General features: G+C 43.0%; 2 long non-coding RNA genes across 2 annotated transcripts; both read right to left on the bottom strand.

The window, feature by feature from the left end:
* Positions 1-11010: 11010 nt before the first annotated feature.
* LOC119494098 lies at positions 11011-11644 on the bottom strand. The gene is made up of 2 exons (XR_005208117.1): positions 11485-11644; positions 11011-11164 (listed from the first exon to the last, which is right to left on the bottom strand). It is a non-coding gene; the product is annotated as an uncharacterized LOC119494098 (long non-coding RNA).
* Positions 11645-16608: 4964 nt separating this feature from the next.
* LOC119494099 lies at positions 16609-17213 on the bottom strand. The gene is made up of 2 exons (XR_005208118.1): positions 17083-17213; positions 16609-16762 (listed from the first exon to the last, which is right to left on the bottom strand). It is a non-coding gene; the product is annotated as an uncharacterized LOC119494099 (long non-coding RNA).
* Positions 17214-18181: the final 968 nt, after the last annotated feature.

The following is an 18181-nucleotide window of genomic DNA, read 5'->3' as shown; positions in this document are numbered from 1 at the left end:
TGATTTCCACTTTCTCTGTGTTTTTTCTACCTGCTACTATTTTTTTCATTTATTTGTATTCTGCTTCATCCCTCCTTTGATTTTGTTAGTTTTATTATATAAAAATATGTCATAGAAGTGCTGCAGATTGTTTGGTTTCTTTTATATTCCATTATTTTCTTCTTGTTGCCGTTCCCCACTACTATTTTTTCTTTTATCTCCTCCAATTTCCTCCTCTATTTTTCCCCGTCAGAAAGATGTTTTTTAAAGGATAATTCTGCTTATTTTCACTCCTGGCCTGTATTTACCTACTAGCTGCTATCATGTTGATTGATTGTGTTCAAAATTGCATTACTCACTACACTGTAGAGCTTTACAGCTTTAGTTGACTTGAAGCGCTGCTGTTCAATATACAAACACACAGCCAACTCCAGATAAACACCCTTTCCACAAAATAATACTCCATTTCTCCTCTGCCTGTGTTTTAGAAGTGTGTCTGTGTCTGTGGTGGTCCTAGATGTGGAATTTTAACTAGTTTGAGTTACATCACCCCAGAACTCTTCAGACTGTGTTCGGTGCATATTGGATAAAAACAAAAAATGTCAACTGGGAAAAGCCTTTTTACATCAGCCTCCCAGTGCTATCTACATGACAAATATTGAAGTGTTAAAGAAGAAGACTCCGATTCATAATCCTCCACCTGGCTCACAGCCACCCAAACGCTTCCATCTTCCACTGATAAAGTCAGTTGTATTCATGCAACGTGATCTCAGCCTTACTCCTCATATTTTGCCGCTTGGGCAAAAAGCAAAGTTCTTGTCCTCTCTCTAGGTTACATGGTGGAGAGTTTGATTCCTCGAGGTCGCGGGGCTCTGTCTCTGAGACCTCTCTCGCCTGGGTTGGGGGTCAGTGTTTGCCACTTTGTGGTTGTCTGTCCCTCGTGTTGACATCACTGGGTTGCATTCATGTCTGAGAGTGAGACGTCTCATCTGTGCAGCTGTGTCTACAATAAAGGAGTACAGCCCGTCGCTGAGGCAACCGAGGTCACAGAGAAGCAGTCTCTCTCGTAAGTCAAAACATGGTATTCCACTAGGACTGAGCACCGGGGAGGGTGAATGGGGGTGGGAGGGGGAGGGGAAGGGGGTCAGAGTTTTGAGGGCTTCATGCAGCGAACACATCACTTTTCCTTATCTGATGAGAGGGTCGCACTGTAAAGGACAGAGGGTGTGGTATCCTGTACAGATTGTAAAGCCATTATTATTATTAGCGTTCACTACCTGCTCAGGTACTCTGTATACTACCTGCTTAGGTACATATAACATCATATGACACAACGTCGTCTGATAAAACATCATGTGACATAACGTTGTGTGATATAACATCATGTGACAAAACATTGTGTAATATTAGATAATGTGATATAACATCATGTGACATAACATCATGTGATATAACATCATATGACATAACGTCATGTGACATAACGTTGTGTGACATAACGTTGTGTGATATAACATCATATGACATAACGTTGTGTCATATAACATCATATGACATAACGTCGTGTGATATAACATCATGTGACATAACGTTGTGTGATATAACATCATGTCATATAACATCATGTGACATTACATCATGTGATATAATGTCATGACAACGTTGTGTGACATAACATCATGTGACATAACATCATGTGATATAATATCATATGACATAACGTTGTGTGACATAACATCTCGTGACATAACATCATGTGACATAATGTTGTGTGATATAACATCATATGACATAAAGTGTGATATAACATCATATGACAACGTTGTGTGATATAACATCATATGACATAAAGTTGTGTGATATAACATCATGTGACATTACATCATGTGATATAACATCATGTGACATAACGTTGTGTGATATAACATCATGTGATATAACATCATGTGACATAACGTTGTGTGATATAACATCATGTGACATAACGTTGTGTAATATAACATCATGTGACATAACGTGTGACATAACGTCGTGTGACATAACGTTGTGTGACTTAATGTCATGTGACATAACGTCTTGTTATATAACATCATGTGATATAACATCATGTGACATAGCATCATGTGACATAACATTGTGTGATATAACATCGTGTGACAGAGCGTTGTGTGACCTAATGTCGTGTGACATAACGTCCTATGACATAATGTCGTGTGACATAACGTCGTGTGACATAACGTCATGTGACATAACGTCATGTGACATAACGTCCTATGACATAACGTCGTGTGACATAACGTCGTGTGACATAACGCCGTCAGTAAAAATCACTCAACTTTTGGTTTCACATGGGACATAATCACTGGTCACGTGAAAGTCCTGTGTTTGTTTGACCCATCCCCCCCGCCTTACTCAGTTGGTCTAAGAATGATGCAGATGACCAAGCGTCGGTAGTTGACGCCCTGGGAGTGAAACCCGGCTGATTAATGTATTCCCCGTTGCCGGGGTAGTGGAACCTTCTTCATAACTTTTTTTTAGTTTTAAAGGGAACACAATGGTACAGGGCAGCCAACAACAGTGAAGTGGGAGCGGATCACCCTCCACCACATACACATTCCTAAGATTTCAAAAAAATCACCCAGATCTACTTATAAGCCATGAATATCAGACCTTGGAGACCTTTGGAGACAAACATAGTAGAATGATCTACTTCCTTATTTAGTTTTGGGTAATTTTGAAATCCCAAAATAGGGTATTTTCATATTGGTACTCAACACAAAAATGCAAAGGATGTTGAGCAAGTTGAGCTGCAGCAACATAAACTGTATATGTCACAGGGAGCCCACACAAATTAACAGTATGGGGCGCCGTGGTTGCTCACCTAGTAGCTCGCCTGGTAGAGCAGTCGCCTCGTGTACCGAGGCTGAGTCCTCATCGCAGCGGTCGGGGTTGGAAACCGACCTGTGGCCCATTGCTGCATGTCATCCCCTCTCTCTCTCCCCCCTTTCAGAACTATGTCTGTCTCTATCAATACAGGAATAAAAGTCCAAAGAATAATCTTAAAAAATAAATGAACTGTCTAAGGTTTTGCACTGAGAAAGATTAAGAAACAACTGCTGCAGCTGACATTTTGTTAAATTAAAATGAGTTAAGTTAAAAGACAGGAATAACAGTGAAGAAATGGGCTACTACATCAGTATTAATGTGATTCTTGACCTCAGAAATAATTCATGTAATATACCCTCATTGCAGTGAGACAGATAGTATGTTGTGATACTGTTGTAACTAATGTTAGTTAACTCCTGAATGTTTAAATAGACATGTAATTACAGTAATGCCCATGTGGAGAATAACTGGCTTGATCATTGTAACATGAGCAAACTGGGCTTAGTGTCTAGTCTAATATCTATTTTGTCATATTTTTGGTAAACATATGACAACATGCAGACGGACAGCAGAGGTGTTTGCAAACTTTCTAGAAACGTTTTCATGCTTTTTGTTCACTGTGCCGTCCTGTCACTGCTGGACTCCATGAAGCCATGAATCAACCCCTGCTGTTCTCTGTGATGGAGCAAACAAAGCTTTTACAGCCTGCAGCCGCTGACGGTCTGACACTCTCATTTGACGGTAGGCATGTGTCAGTGAGATGCAACAGTGAGTTTTAGTCCATGGTAATGCTTGCCACAACAACACTAGACCATCAATGTATAAAAATAAGAGGCTAGATATGAAGAACTTGACGGGTCAGTTGGGTTCCTCTCCTTGTGTCACAGTAAAAGCCCCGCCACCGTTGCATCTTTGCCCTTTTACGTTGTCGGGCAAAGATGGGGAGGGTTGGGGGGGCAGTCCGTGCATTAAACTGCGATGCCGGGGAGAGGTCCCATGAGAGGATCCTCATCTCCCACACCGAGCGGCCGTCTCTGACCCGCTGAGTTGAATCCCTCAGGCAGACGTGGACCCCCCCTTTGAGAAGTGTCAAAATATTTTGGGTTGATTCTGAAGCTGTGGCGGGTCAAGGTCATTACTGGAAACACTGGGCTACACCGAACCAGCACACTGTGTTGAGGAGGCAGGAAGATATTTACGTACATATCGGTCACAACATAAAACTATGTCGCTCAGCGCTGTAACAGTTTGAATTGGATGGTGATTCATAATACAGTAATAGTAGTAAAAATAGATGCAGTTTTATTCACTTATTCATGTATTCATTTATTTTTGATCAGTCCTCCCAGTGGGTGATCAACCTTTTCGGTGCCATTTGTGGTCCAAAATCTTCAAAAGCTGCCAAATGTAGCTGGATATGATTTTCCTGTTGATACAGTGCTAGTAGTGTGCTGTCTCTCAACGTACACAATGCTAAATAGTTAACATAGAGGACTTGGGTCATGATTTACTGGAAGCACATGCTTGATCTTGGTACTGACCAAAGTGACAACCTCCCACAAATCTGATCTAACATGTTAGATGTTTTGTTTAACCTTTAAAAGCAACAAGTCAATAGAAAGTTTCCAGCAACATCAAGGATGAGAGAGGATCTGCCGGGGGCAAAGTGGACACCAGCAGCCTGGGAGGGGCAGAGAACCTCATTACTGCCTGTCTGATTGTTGACGTCTCTGGAGGCTGTGTGGATGTGCCTGTGGGGCAGCAGGAGCTGAGGTAAGTCAATTCCAATTCAAAGTTATTAAGGGAAGCTGAGACACTGAAAAGGTACCTATAACTCAAAGTGTCATGTAAGAGCTTCAATGTCAGCTCAGCCATCTCCCACATCCAGATATCACCTAAGAAAAGTTGCTTTATGTGACATTGAAAGATGCTGCGGTCTTCTGTCAGTGTCTTTGTTCGATGTGTTCAGCGTCATTACTGCTGTCATTGCTGCTGTCATTGCTGCTGTCATTGCTGCTGTCATTGCTGCATCCACATAATGTCTGCAGAATGGGAGGAAAAGGAAAACATCTGTTATTCCAACTTGGAAGTGTTGGGGACGCAGGTATGAGCAGGGCTGGTTATTAGCAAATATTAAAAATAAGTAAGGGATAATGTACAGTGAGCCGGTCATTGTTCCGCGTCGGGGTGCAGCATCACCCTGTCTGGGATTCTTTCACAACGATGACCCGCTAGCTGCACATTATCTCACTTATTACACAACTACTTACTGAAGAAATCAATAATTTGACACAAAAAACGGTCCTCCAGAGTACGACATCAGAGCTGCGCCCATAGCAACGGTCTGTAATACATAGCAACGGTCTGTAATACATAGCAGCGCTCTGTTATACATAGCAACGGTCTGTAATACATAGCAGCGCTCTGTTATACATAGCAACGGTCTGTTATACATAGCAACGCTCTGTTATACATAGCAACGGTCTGTAATACATAGCAGCGCTCTGTTATACATAGCAACGGTCTGTTATACATAGCAACGGTCTGTTACACATAGCAACGGTCTGTTTTACATAGCAGTGTTCTGTTGTGCATAGCAACAGTCTGTTATACATAGCAACGGTCTGTTACACATAGCAACGGTCTGTTTTACATAGCAGCGCTCTGTTATGCATAGCAACGGTCTGTTATACATAGCAACGGTCCGTTATATATAGCAACTGTCTGTTATACACAGCAACAGTCTGCTATACATAGCAATGGTCTGTTATGCATAGCAACAGTCTGTTATACATAGCAACGGTCTGTAATACATAGCAACGCTCTGTTATACATAGAAGGTCTGTTATACATAGCAACAGTCTGTTATACATAGCAACGGTCTGTTACACATAGCAACGGTCTGTTATACATAGCAACGGTCTGTTATACATAGCAACGGTCTGTTATAGATAGCAACGGTCTGCTATACAAAGCAACGGTATGTTACACATAGCAACGGTCTGTTATACACAGCAACAGTCTGCTATACATAACAACGGTCTGTTATACATAGAAGGTCTGTTATACATAGCAACAATCCGTTATACATAGCAACGGTCTGTTATACATAGCAACGGTCTGTTACACATAGCAACGGTCTGTTATACATAGCAATGGTCTGTTATACATAGCAACGGTCTGCTATACATAGCAACGGTCTGCTATACATATCAACGGTCTGCTATACATAGCAACAGTCTGCTATACATAGCAATGTTCTGTTACACATAGCAACGGTCTGTTATACACAGCAACAGTCTTCTATACATATCAGTGGTCTGTTATGCATAGCAACGGTCTGTTATACATAGCAACGGTCTGTTATACATAGCAACGGTCTGTAATACATAGCAACAGTCTGTTATACATAGAAAGGTTTGTTATACATAGAAGGTCTGTAATACATAGCAACAGTCTGCTATACATAGCAACGGTTTGTTATAGAGAAATTACAGACCGCAGAACGCCGTGATTAACCAATCAGAATTGAGTATTCAACACAGCCGTGTAATAATTATTATTAGCAGTAAAACAAATATTAAAATTATCAATATATGTTAATAACAATTGGACGCCACAATTATGTTAGTGCAGTTGCTCAAAAAGGCATTAAAATGACTGTCGGAAGTAATTAGTAATTATCAAAATAATTATTATTTAAATTGAATATTACTTTTTAATTTACATTAAATTACCTCGTAGGGTACCACCCTTCTTAACAAAGGGAAAGTTATAGTTAAAGCTTCAGCAGGCAATAATGTTTTGGTATCATTGGGCAAAAATTCCATAATACCCTTTCAGCATATTGTAATTCAAGTCTTCTGAGAGAAAACTAGACTTCTGCTCCTCCTCATGGCTCTGTTTTCAGGCTTTGGAACATCTACTGACGGGAGACTTTGACCAATCACAGGTCATTTCAGAGAGAGAGCGTTCCTATTGGCTGTGCTCTGGCTGGTGGGCGGCTCTTGGTATTTCCTCAACTGATCTCAACATGGCTGCCGGGTCACAAACTTTCTCATTTTACAGCTAAACCGTGCACTACAAGATGATTCTGAGAACATATGAGGAAAGAAATAGGCATTAACGTAACAGAATATTGATTCATATTTGATCAGCGCTGCCTAGTTTGACCGTTTGATCAGAGTTTGCGAGTGATTGACAGCCGGCTCTCATAGACGGCTGATGGACAGCAGACCCTCATATCAGCTCTTACTGCTTTTTTTTCTCCGGTATGTGAAATCTGGCAGATGCCGTTAGGAGCACTGGAGGACACTGGAGGACACAGAGGAACATGTCTTTTTCAGATTACCTGTTTCATGTTCTACTGTCACGATATAGCGACAGATTTATAAAAATAACTTTTTTTAATCATATTTGCTCCAATCTCACCTACTGCAGCTTTAAATAACATGAAACAACTCTGATTAATAATTAAATGAATAACTACAACCAAAAATCACCATCTCAATAGCTAGTAAGTGTAAGGACTCTGTAGTTCTTTAGATAGAAGAGGTTGGCAGTATTTCCTCTTATACAACACTAAAGGGACCAGCATGTATATTACACAAACATTTATATACAAGATAATAAAGATTTAAAAACACAATATTAATCTAACTAAATAAATAAACTAAAAAAAACAAAAAGAGTGTGTGTGTGTGTGTGTGTGAGAGAGAGAGAGAGAGAGAGAGAGACAAAGACAAAATGACGTTCTAGGTTCAAAGATGACGACTGAGGCGACATGGCCTACAAAACAATATGGCTGACAATGTAAACTACAAAGACGGCTGAATCAAAGATGGCCACCACGTAGTCTCTTTGTTATGTGTGAGCAGTGTTCAGTCAGAACAGAACAAAGAATGTGATGCAGAACTTGTGAGATTCTCTGAATGTGTGTCCGTGTGTGTAATATGTGACTGTACCGGGCAGGGTTAGAAAAGACTGGTCTGGTGGATGGTACATGCAAACCCTGTGTCTGTGTGAAGCACAACTAACCTCAACTTTAGCAGTCCAGAGGCCTGTACTACGAAGAGAGTCCAACATACCCAGGCTATCTTCTCCTTATCTGGCTTCACTAACCCTAACAACAGAGATCACGCTAAGCTGTCCTACGAAGCTGGTTATCAACTCGGTAAATCAACCCAGGGTTTTTCAGTCTGATTGTGAGCGCGTTCACATGAACGGGGAGGTGTTTGCAGCATCTGACCAATCACAGACATGGACAAGTCTACAGACTGCAGACAGACAGGCAGAGCGGCTTATTTTACAAACAGTAAACTATATTAGACAAATACGAAGAAGTTAAAGACTTAATCCAGACTAAATGTAACACAGTTGAAGCTGCCAAATGCAGGAAGGACAGCTGGCAAAAGAAAAAACTCCCGATGTGTGATTGAGTAAATTAACAGACTTATTAATTTAACGGAACACTCAAAAGTCAGATATAGTCGTCTAGATATAATTAGCATTACTATATGCAAAGGATGGATGGATTACACCTCATTATATCCATTAATTACAATACGGCGTGTATGACTATTTCAGCCTTCTCTCAGCTGCATCCTCGTCTCCGGCGATCTGAAACGGACTCAAGAGCAAGCAAAAAATTAATTATAAAAACATAATTCAAAGCGGTAAACACCCACAACATAAATCCAGCTGTCCTTCCTGCATCTGTCAGTTTAAACTGTGTTGTTTTTAGTCTGATTATGACTGTAACTTCTTCATATTTGTGTAATATTAACATACAATCACCACACAGAGCTCTGATTGGTCAGTAGGAGGTGCTTTTATACGAGTTGATCTCTTATCTGGAGCATAACCTGCTCCGGAGCAGGTTGGCTGTTCAGCATCAGTTACCATGGTGATCTACCCCTGTAGGAAGTGATCCACCTTCGTAGGACGGAAAACCCTGAAGGGTTAACCCTGAAGTTACCTCGCTAACCCCAAATCCTGCTTCGTAGTACCGACCTCAGCTATTCAACACCCTGACTATAAAAGACATTACAACAACAAAGCTGTGATCCTGGGAAACTGAGTCAATGACTCTGTCGCCATTTGGAGTGGTGACTCCCAACAGGAGTGTTTACATATGATACTTTGCTATGCTATTTTTGTTAATTTTGTTAATAAGTGAGCCCAGATACAAACTGTGTAAAGCTCTTATAAAGTTAGCTGAATTGATTGTATTAGTCTTAATATTGTATTTTATTTAGATGTAACTGTTGACAGTGGATGCTTTGCAGCCATTTTGTAAACAGTTTGGTGATGCGTCTGTAGTGGGAGATATCCAAGAGGGAGATACGTATACCTGCTGTCAGACATTCTGGATACATCCCACTTGAAATTACAATTCATCTGACATGATTGTTAATTCCAACTCAACTTTTTCTGGTAAGCAATCAATAGTATAACTATATACTATTATATAATAGTAATATATAACTATATATTATAATAGTAATAAACCATAAAGGTTTCAATTTATTTAATAGCAAGTGCTGTAGGAGCCTGGGAACCATCACCTTAACGTGGTGGAGAGGTTACTGTGTCCCTATGACCCTGAGGGCTGTGTTGTCTGGAGCCTGGTGCTCCTGGTAGGGTCTCCCGGAATCAGAATCAGTAGTGTGTGAGTGAGGGAGAGATAGTAACAGGAGGGCGGATGGGCTGTTGGAGAGCCTCACTGCCATGGGGAAAAAACTGTTTTTGTGGCGTGAGGTTTTGGTCCTGATAGACCTTAACCTCCTGCCAGATGGCAGAGTCTGAAAGAGATGGTGTCCGGGATGGGAAGGGTCGGCCACAATCTTCCCTGCCCTCCTCAAGGTCCTGGAGGTCCCATGGCAAATTGGTCTCAGGCGAGGGGCCTGACTAAGTATGGTTCATAAAACCGCATATTTCAACGAGGCTGAGGAGAAGTTACCCGGCCCGGAGGAAGCCCGGGGCCAACGTCTGGAGCCAGGCCCAGACGGAAGGCTCGCAAATCCCCGACTGAGTGCCGCTACGTTGGAGTTTACCCCGGTGGACAAGAGGGTCGCCTCCCTACGCCTTCAGGTTATAGGGGGGGGGGGAAACTGACTGTTGTCTGTGCATATGCACCGAACAGCAGTTCGGAGTATTCGGCCTTCTTGGAGACCCTGAATGGAGTCCTGTATGGGGCTCCAGTAGGGGACTCCATAGTTCTGCTGGGAGACTTCAACACGCACGTGGGCAATGATGGAGGCATTTGGAGTGGCGTGATTTTGATTGGGAGGAATGGCCTCCCTGATCTAAACCTGAGTGGTCGTTTGTTATTGGACTTCTGCGTTAGTCATGGACTGTCCATAACAAACATCATATTCGAACATAAGGATGCTCATAAGTGTACGATGTACCAGAGCACCCTAGGCCGAAGGTCCATGATCGATTTTGTAATCGTATCGTCTGATCTGAGGCCGCATGTTTTGTACACTCGGGTGAAGAGAGGGGCGTAGCTGTCAACTGATAACCATCTGGGGGTGAGTTGGGTCAGAGGGTGGGGGAAGACTCTGGACAGACCTGGTAAGCCCAACCGGGTAGTGTGGGTGAACTGGTAACGTCTGGAGGAGGCCCCTGTACGAGAGATCTTCATCTTCTTAGGGCCATGCAATCTCTGTAAGCCCAAAGCAAGAGCTGTGTTCGGGTTTTTGGCAGTAAGTCGGACTTGTTTCCGGTGGTGGTTGGACTCCGCCAGGGCTGCGGTTTGTCACAAATACTGTTCGTGATATTCACGGACAGGATATCGAGGCGTAGTCGGGGGGAGCAAGGTTTGCAGTTTGGTGTGCTGAGGATCTCATCGCTGCTTTTGCAGATGATGTGGTCCTGTTGGCATCATCGGTCGGTGACCTCCAGCACTCACTGGATCGGTTTGCAGCCGAGTGTGAAGCGGCTGGGATGAGGATCAGCACCTCTAAATCTGAGGCCATGGTTCTCAGCAGGAAGCCGATGGATTGCCTACTCCGGGTAGGGAATGAGTCCTTACCCCAAGTGAAGGAGTTCAAGTACCTCGGGGTCTTGTTCGCCAGTGAGGTGTTACGTCCACAAAGTGGAACAATAACTTAACAACAACCAAATTAAACAGAGTCAAAGTGAAGTTCAAAAATTAACAGTTTATTAAAGGACAACTGAAGGTTCACAAATGTGGTGGAGGTAGGGACAATATAGTTGTGCCAAATAATCAAAATTAACAAACCAAAACTAGGCCTAACTAAATCTGTCTTCTTTAAACACAACAAACAAAAGGCTGACTAAGTTATCTACAAACAGCAGTTTACAAAACATACAGGGGTTGGCAACAACCACTAAACCTAGTGTTTCTAGACATGAAAATAATCTACGTGCAAAAGTGTACAGGGTACCCCAGACTTACCTATGCCCTCTACCTCCTTACCACAAACCTTATCTTTAATTTCCCACTGGAAACAAGTGTCTTCACAATTCAAATACTTCATTACAAATGAGTCAGAGAGAGAGAGACAGCCCAGAGTGTGCCTCTTTTATGTGCAGCCCACGACGGCGATTGGCTGGATAGAATGAGTGTGAGCCACTCTGCAGCTGGCAAACTCTGCACAGGTGGACTCCAATCACCTCCATTAACTCTGGATCCTGGAAGCACCTGCAAGACAAGGGGGAGGGGCAGAACAACACAGGAGAAAAGCTCTGCAGGCCTGTCTGGCCCTGCAGGCACGTAACACCTCCACCCATAAGATTCCAACAATGGCTGGAATTATATACCCACAATGCTATACTACAAACCTGCTAACTACGTGATCATCAGCTACCACATTTTCAGACCCTTTTTTATGTATTATCTCTAGGTTGAACCCCTGAACCATCAGCGACCAACGCATTAAACGCTGGTTGTGATTGTACATCCTTGAGAGGAACACCAGAGGATTATGATCTGTGTAGACTCTAATGGGTTCAACACTGGATGCAAGATAGACCTCAAAATGTTGCAAAGCCAACAACAAAGCGAGGGCCTCCTTCTCAATAGTGGAATAATTAAGCTGATGCTTATTGAACTTGCAAGAAAAATAATTCACGGGATGGTCAACACCCTGGGTGTCCTCCTGCAGAAGCACCGCTCCAGCCCCGACACCACTGGCATCAACCTCCACCTTGAAAGGCAAGGAAAAATTTGGGGCAGACAAAACTGGACCACAACACAATAGAGCTTTCAGACTCTCAAAGGACTTTTGGCACTCATCCGTCCAAACAAAGGGCTTGGATGGACTGGTCAAAGTAGTCAGTGGGGCCGCCACAGTGGAAAAGTTCATACAATACCGACGAAAGAACCCGGCCATCCCCAGATAACGCCGTAATTCCCTCCTGGTGGTGGGTACAGGGAATGCAGCAATGGCAGCTACCTTTGCATCTGCAGGACGCACTCTTCCTTGACCGACCTGCTGACCAAGATAAAGAACAGTGCCTTTGCCAAAATCACATTTTGCAAGTTAAGGGTCAAAGATGCAGCCGAAAGTCGGTAGAAAACTTCCCTTAATGTGGCCTTGTGGCTCTCCCAATCATCGGTGTAAACAACAATGTCGTCTAAATAGGCTCTGCAGTTTGAGACACCTCCAAGTACTTTGTTGACCAGTCTCTGGAAGGTAGCAGGAGCATTACACATGCTGAAGGGCATCACCGTGTACTGAAGGAAATGATCAGGGGTCACAAAAGCAGAAATCTCTGAAGCAAGTGGAGTTAAAGGGACTTGCCAATACCCCTTTAACATGTCAAGCTTTGTGACAAATTTTGCCGGACCAATCTCATCAATACAGTCATCCATAAGTGGCAAAGGATATGCATCTGCAACTGTCACAGCATTCACTTTGCGAAAATCACTACAAAATCTAGGACTCCCATCAGACTTTATGTCTAAGAGACAAGGGGAGCTCCATGGACTACAACTTGGCACTGCAAATCCATTCTTAAGAAGATAATCAACCTCCTTTTTCATCACCTCCCTTTTTGCTGGACTTGCCCGATAAGCATTTCGCTTTATCGGCTGAGGGCAGGTCAAGACAATGTCGTGACTGACAACAGAAGTCCGGGAGGGAACATCACCAAACAAACTTGGAAACTCACCTATTATATGTTCAATATCTTTACGCTGGTTACTACGGAGATGAGATAAGTATTGGGGCAAGTTAGACAATACCTCAGAGTTGCTCAACCTTGCCCCCTGTGGGGTGGCATTTCGCATCACCAACCCATCTTCATCACCAGCACTACTCACTCCTGCAAAAGAGACAACAGGTGAAACAACAGTCTTCACATCATGGACTGGAGATGACTCACTTTGATCATCTCGAGAATGGTACAGTTTTATCATATTTACATGACACACTCGGGTCCGTCGCCTGCGATCAGGTGTCTGGATAACGTAGTTTGTATCACTAAGCTTCTTCTCTACTACATAGGGACCTGAAAACTTGATAGAGAGGGCCGAACCAGACAGGCAAGAGAAGCAAAACCTTGTCACCTGGCTGAAATGAATGGGCGACTGCCTTCTGGTCATAGTGCTGCTTCATCTTTACCTGAGAAGATTCTAGAGCCTCTTTAGCCATTGAGCAGGCGCGCTGCAGACGAACTTTAAGCATGGCAACATACTCAGGAACACTTTTTATCTTGTCTGTTGGAGACACCAACTGTTCTTTGAGAACCTTTAATGGACCCCTAACTTCATGTCCAAACACTAACTGTGCAGGACTGAAGCCGAGTGACTCTTGCACTGCTTCACGGGCAGCAAACATCAAAAGAGGAATGCCATCATCCCAATCTTTCTGACTGTTATGGCAGTGTTTGCGCAGCATTGATTTCAGAGTCTGGTGGAATCTCTCTAGTGCCCCCTGGCTCTCTGGATGGTAAGCACTAGAGGTAACATGCTTAATTCCTAAGGCCTTCAGGGCCTGAGCAAAGACTCTGGACTTGAAATTGGTACCTTGGTCAGTTTGTATCTCACGAGGCAGACCAAATACCGTGAAAAACTTCACAAGAGCCTTGGTGACAACCGGAGCTGTGATTTTCCGTAGCGGAATGGCTTCTGGGAATCTGGTGGAAGAGCGCATAATTGTGACCAAAAACTGATTACCGCTCTTAGTCTTTGGCAACGGTCCAACACAATCAACAATTACTTTCCCAAATGGCTCACCCATCACTGGAATCGGGTTGAGAGGAGCAGGAGCAATCACCTGATTTGGTTTCCCTGAAACCTGACACACATGGCAGGTACGACAGTAACGAACAACATCAGACTTGAGTCCAGGCCAGAAGAAATGTCTGAGGACTCTATTATAAGTTTTTGTAACCCCCATATGTCCTGACCAATGGTGATCATGAGCTAAGGACAGTACCTGTGAACGATACACAGTGGGAACAACAACTTGGTAAGTTGCGTTACAGTCTACATCTACATTCTCTGAAACTTCACTTGTCCAGCGACGCATCAACAAGCCATCATTTAACAGATAAGCCATTTTCTTTTTCTTAGCTTCTTCCTGACTAAAGACAGACATTTGGAAAGAGTGGAATCACCTTTTTGTGCAGCAATGTATTCCGCACGACTTGCCGGGAGTTCAACAACCTCTCGAGTGGACTGAGACATGATGTCAGCGGGCTGATCAGTAAGCTGACTATCAGACTGTGTCACAGCAATATCAGGAACCTGGTCATTAACAAAGATAGTGTCAGACAAATCAAGATCATACTTCTTTGACTGGGCCCTGGTAACAGCACAAGCCGGAAAGACACTGGGGAGCAGTTGTCCCATTTGGTCAGACTCAGAAGTGGTAGGAGAGCTTTCAACCACCTCAGGAACTGGCACAACCTTACCACCAGCCAGATCATTGCTCAGAATAAAGTCAACACCCTTAATTGGTAACGCAGGAAGAACAGCAACTTTGAATAACCCACTAACCAGGGCATGGTGAACATGTACATTATGTAAAGGGGCCGGAATATAACTCATTCCAACACCCTGTACAATTGCATTTGAGTTACATGATGAGATAGACGACAATGGTAAGATACCTGCTCGAATTATCGACTGGGAACCTCCTGTGTCTCTCAAAATCGTTACCGACTGCTGGTCTTTTGGATCACCAGTAAGAGAAACAAAACCTTTTTGAATGAAAGGTTTGAAACAGGGATCAGGTTCAACATCCTCACTGTGAACTTTCTTGATTCCTGGCATGGACACAGTCTTCACCAGACCCACACCTTTCGGTTGAGTCGGGTTATACGGATTTTGTTGTTTACGCTTTAGAGTCAAACAATCAGCAATAAGATGACCTTTTTTTCGACAGTAAAAGCACTCACGCTCACTACGTGGAGGAGACCGTGGTCCCCAGGTTTTCTCCAGTGAGGGATCAGGTCTCACAGGACGCGACACAGTGACTTTATCTGGACGAGAGGAAGACACAAACACATTCTTGTGAGTAAGAACAAATTCATCAGATCGTACTGCTGCTTTACTCACTGAGGTCACCTTCTGTTCATTTAAGAACATTACCATTTTCTCTGAGAGAGAATTCTTAAAGTCCTCCAAAAGAATCAACTGACGGAGGGACTCAAAGTTATTCTCAACATCATTGGCTGCACACCACTTATCAAAAAGAACACCTTTCTCTCGTACAAACTCAACAAAGGTCTGTCCAGCCAGTTTCCTATGATTCCTGAACTTCTGTCTGTAGGCCTCTGGCACAAGCTCATAGGCACGCAAAATAGACTCCTTTAGAACCTTATAGTTCAAACTGTCTTCCAACGAAAGAGATGATACTACTTCCTGTGCCTTACCTACCAACTTACACTGTAATAAGATAGGCCACATGTCCTTGGGCCAATCTAGTGCAGTAGCGATCCTTTCAAATGCACCAAAGTAAGAATCAACTTCTGGCTCTCTAAATGTTGGCACAAGTGCAATATGCTTATTTACATCAAACCTAGTTTTATGAACATCATGTTTTGGTACACCCTCCTCGGATGAAGGTTTTAGGGACCGATTGGAAGTGATTCTCATGGCCTCTAAATCAAGCTCCCGTATTCTAGCTTCTGCCTCAAGTTCTAATTTACGAAGCTGTAATCGATGATCATACTCTGCCTTACGCACCATTTCCTTCTCTTCTAACTGAAGGCGAGCCAGACGAACCTTAAGCTTAGCATCACTGCTAGAACCTCGACTGCCTGGAGAGAAAGCCTCAAAGCGTGGTAATGTTGCAGGAGGAGGATCACTTTCAGCTAATTTCCTCGGAGGAGTAGTTGATTCTATTTGCTCCTCCTTGGGAGTCTTTGGTTCTTCTAGGGAACCTGTATCATGTAAACTTCCATCAACAGAGGAATCAGGGTTGCCTGGAACCTCTAAAACATTTAATTCACCCAATTTTTCAATTAATTTCGCTTTCATTTCTTTTTTTACACTATATTTGGACACCACAATGTTGAAATGTGCCGCAATGCTAAGTAAGTCGTCTTTACGACATCTCTCAACTTGCTCCAAATTAGGACCATTCACAAAATCCTGTAGATTAAATGCCATTTGTTTACACAGATTTCCAACTACCACAGTGACTCATCATCAATTCGGTTGTTGATTTGTTCATGGGAAAAGGATCCCGGATGAGCCCCCATTTGTTACGTCCACAAAGTGGAACAATAACTTAACAACAACCAAATTAAACAGAGTCAAAGTGAAGTTCAAAAATTAACAGTTTATTAAAGGACAACTGAAGGTTCACAAATGTGGTGGAGGTAGGGACAATATAGTTGTGCCAAATAATCAAAATTAACAAACCAAAACTAGGCCTAACTAAATCTGTCTTCTTTAAACACAACAAACAAAAGGCTGACTAAGTTATCTACAAACAGCAGTTTACAAAACATACAGGGGTTGGCAACAACCACTAAACCTAGTGTTTCTAGACATGAAAAGAACCTACGTGCAAAAGTGTACAGGGTACCCCAGACTTACCTATGCCCTCTATCTCCTTACCACAAACCTTATCTTTAATTTCCCACTGGGAACAAGTGTCTTCACAATTCAAATACTTCATTACAAATGAGTCAGAGAGAGAGAGACAGCCCAGAGTGTGCCTCTTTTATGTGCAGCCCATGACGGCGATTGGCTGGATAGAATGAGTGTGAGCCACTCTGCAGCTGGCAAACTCTGCACAGGTGGACTCCAATCACCTCCATTAACTCTGGATCCTGGAAGCACCTGCAAGACAAGGGGGAGGGGCAGAACAACACAGGAGAAAAGCTCTGCAGGCCTGTCTGGCCCTGCAGGCACGTAACAGAGGGGACAATGGAACGTGAGATTGGCCTGAGAATCGGAGCAGCGGGGGGCGGTATTGCATTCTCTTTAACGCACCATTGTGACGAAAAGAGAGCTGAGTCGGAAGGCTTAGCTCTCAAACTACCGGTCAATCTTCATTCCTACTCTCACCTATGGTCATGAGGGCTGGGTCATGACCCAAAGAACTAGATCGCGGGTACAAGCAGCCAAAATAGGTTTTCTCAGGAGGGTGGCTGGCGTCTTCCTTAGAGATAGGGTGAGAAGCTCAGTCATCCGTGAGGGACTCGGAGTAGAGCCGCTGCTCCTTTGCGTTGAAAGGAGCCAGCTGAGGTGGTTCGGGCATCTGGTAAGGATGCCCAGCCCCACCCCCCTGGGAAAATGAGTGAGTGTGCTGTATTGGATGTAATTTTGTCTTAGAATACACATTTACTTTTTGTTAAGAAAGACCAATGAAAGAAATGCTGAATGGGAGATTACATTGAGAGAAACTAGAACAGAGGCTGGCCTGGACGTGACTTTGTCTCTCTATACATACAGTAGAGTAGGTATCTGTACCAAACCTGGCAACCTCACTGTGCCAAAGAGACTCTGGGAAGTCACTTCCCCTAAAAACAATTATAAAAATGATAACAAATAAATTTCTGATTTTGTACCGATTGGATGAAACACAATCATAATCACATTCAGATTTATTTTGCCAAGTACATAAAGTGCATACATAGAAGGAATTTGACTCTGGTTGTATGCATCTCTCAATGTACTTACACAGAATAGAAATAACAGCTAGGAACAAGGACAACGAAGCTGGATGAATAAAGGTGAGGAATAGATAGGACTGCTATCTACACGAGTAGTGAAAAAAATAGGTTTATGTATGTATATATTATGTATATACACAACATACAGTACTTAGGTTTAGAAAAATATCATGGTTTGGGTTCAAATAAGTATGTTTGTTACGTACGTGTA

Source organism: Sebastes umbrosus, chromosome 9 (assembly GCF_015220745.1).
Source record: "Sebastes umbrosus isolate fSebUmb1 chromosome 9, fSebUmb1.pri, whole genome shotgun sequence".
NCBI lineage: Eukaryota > Metazoa > Chordata > Actinopteri > Perciformes > Sebastidae > Sebastes > Sebastes umbrosus.
This window is presented reverse-complemented; position numbering and strand designations above follow the sequence as displayed.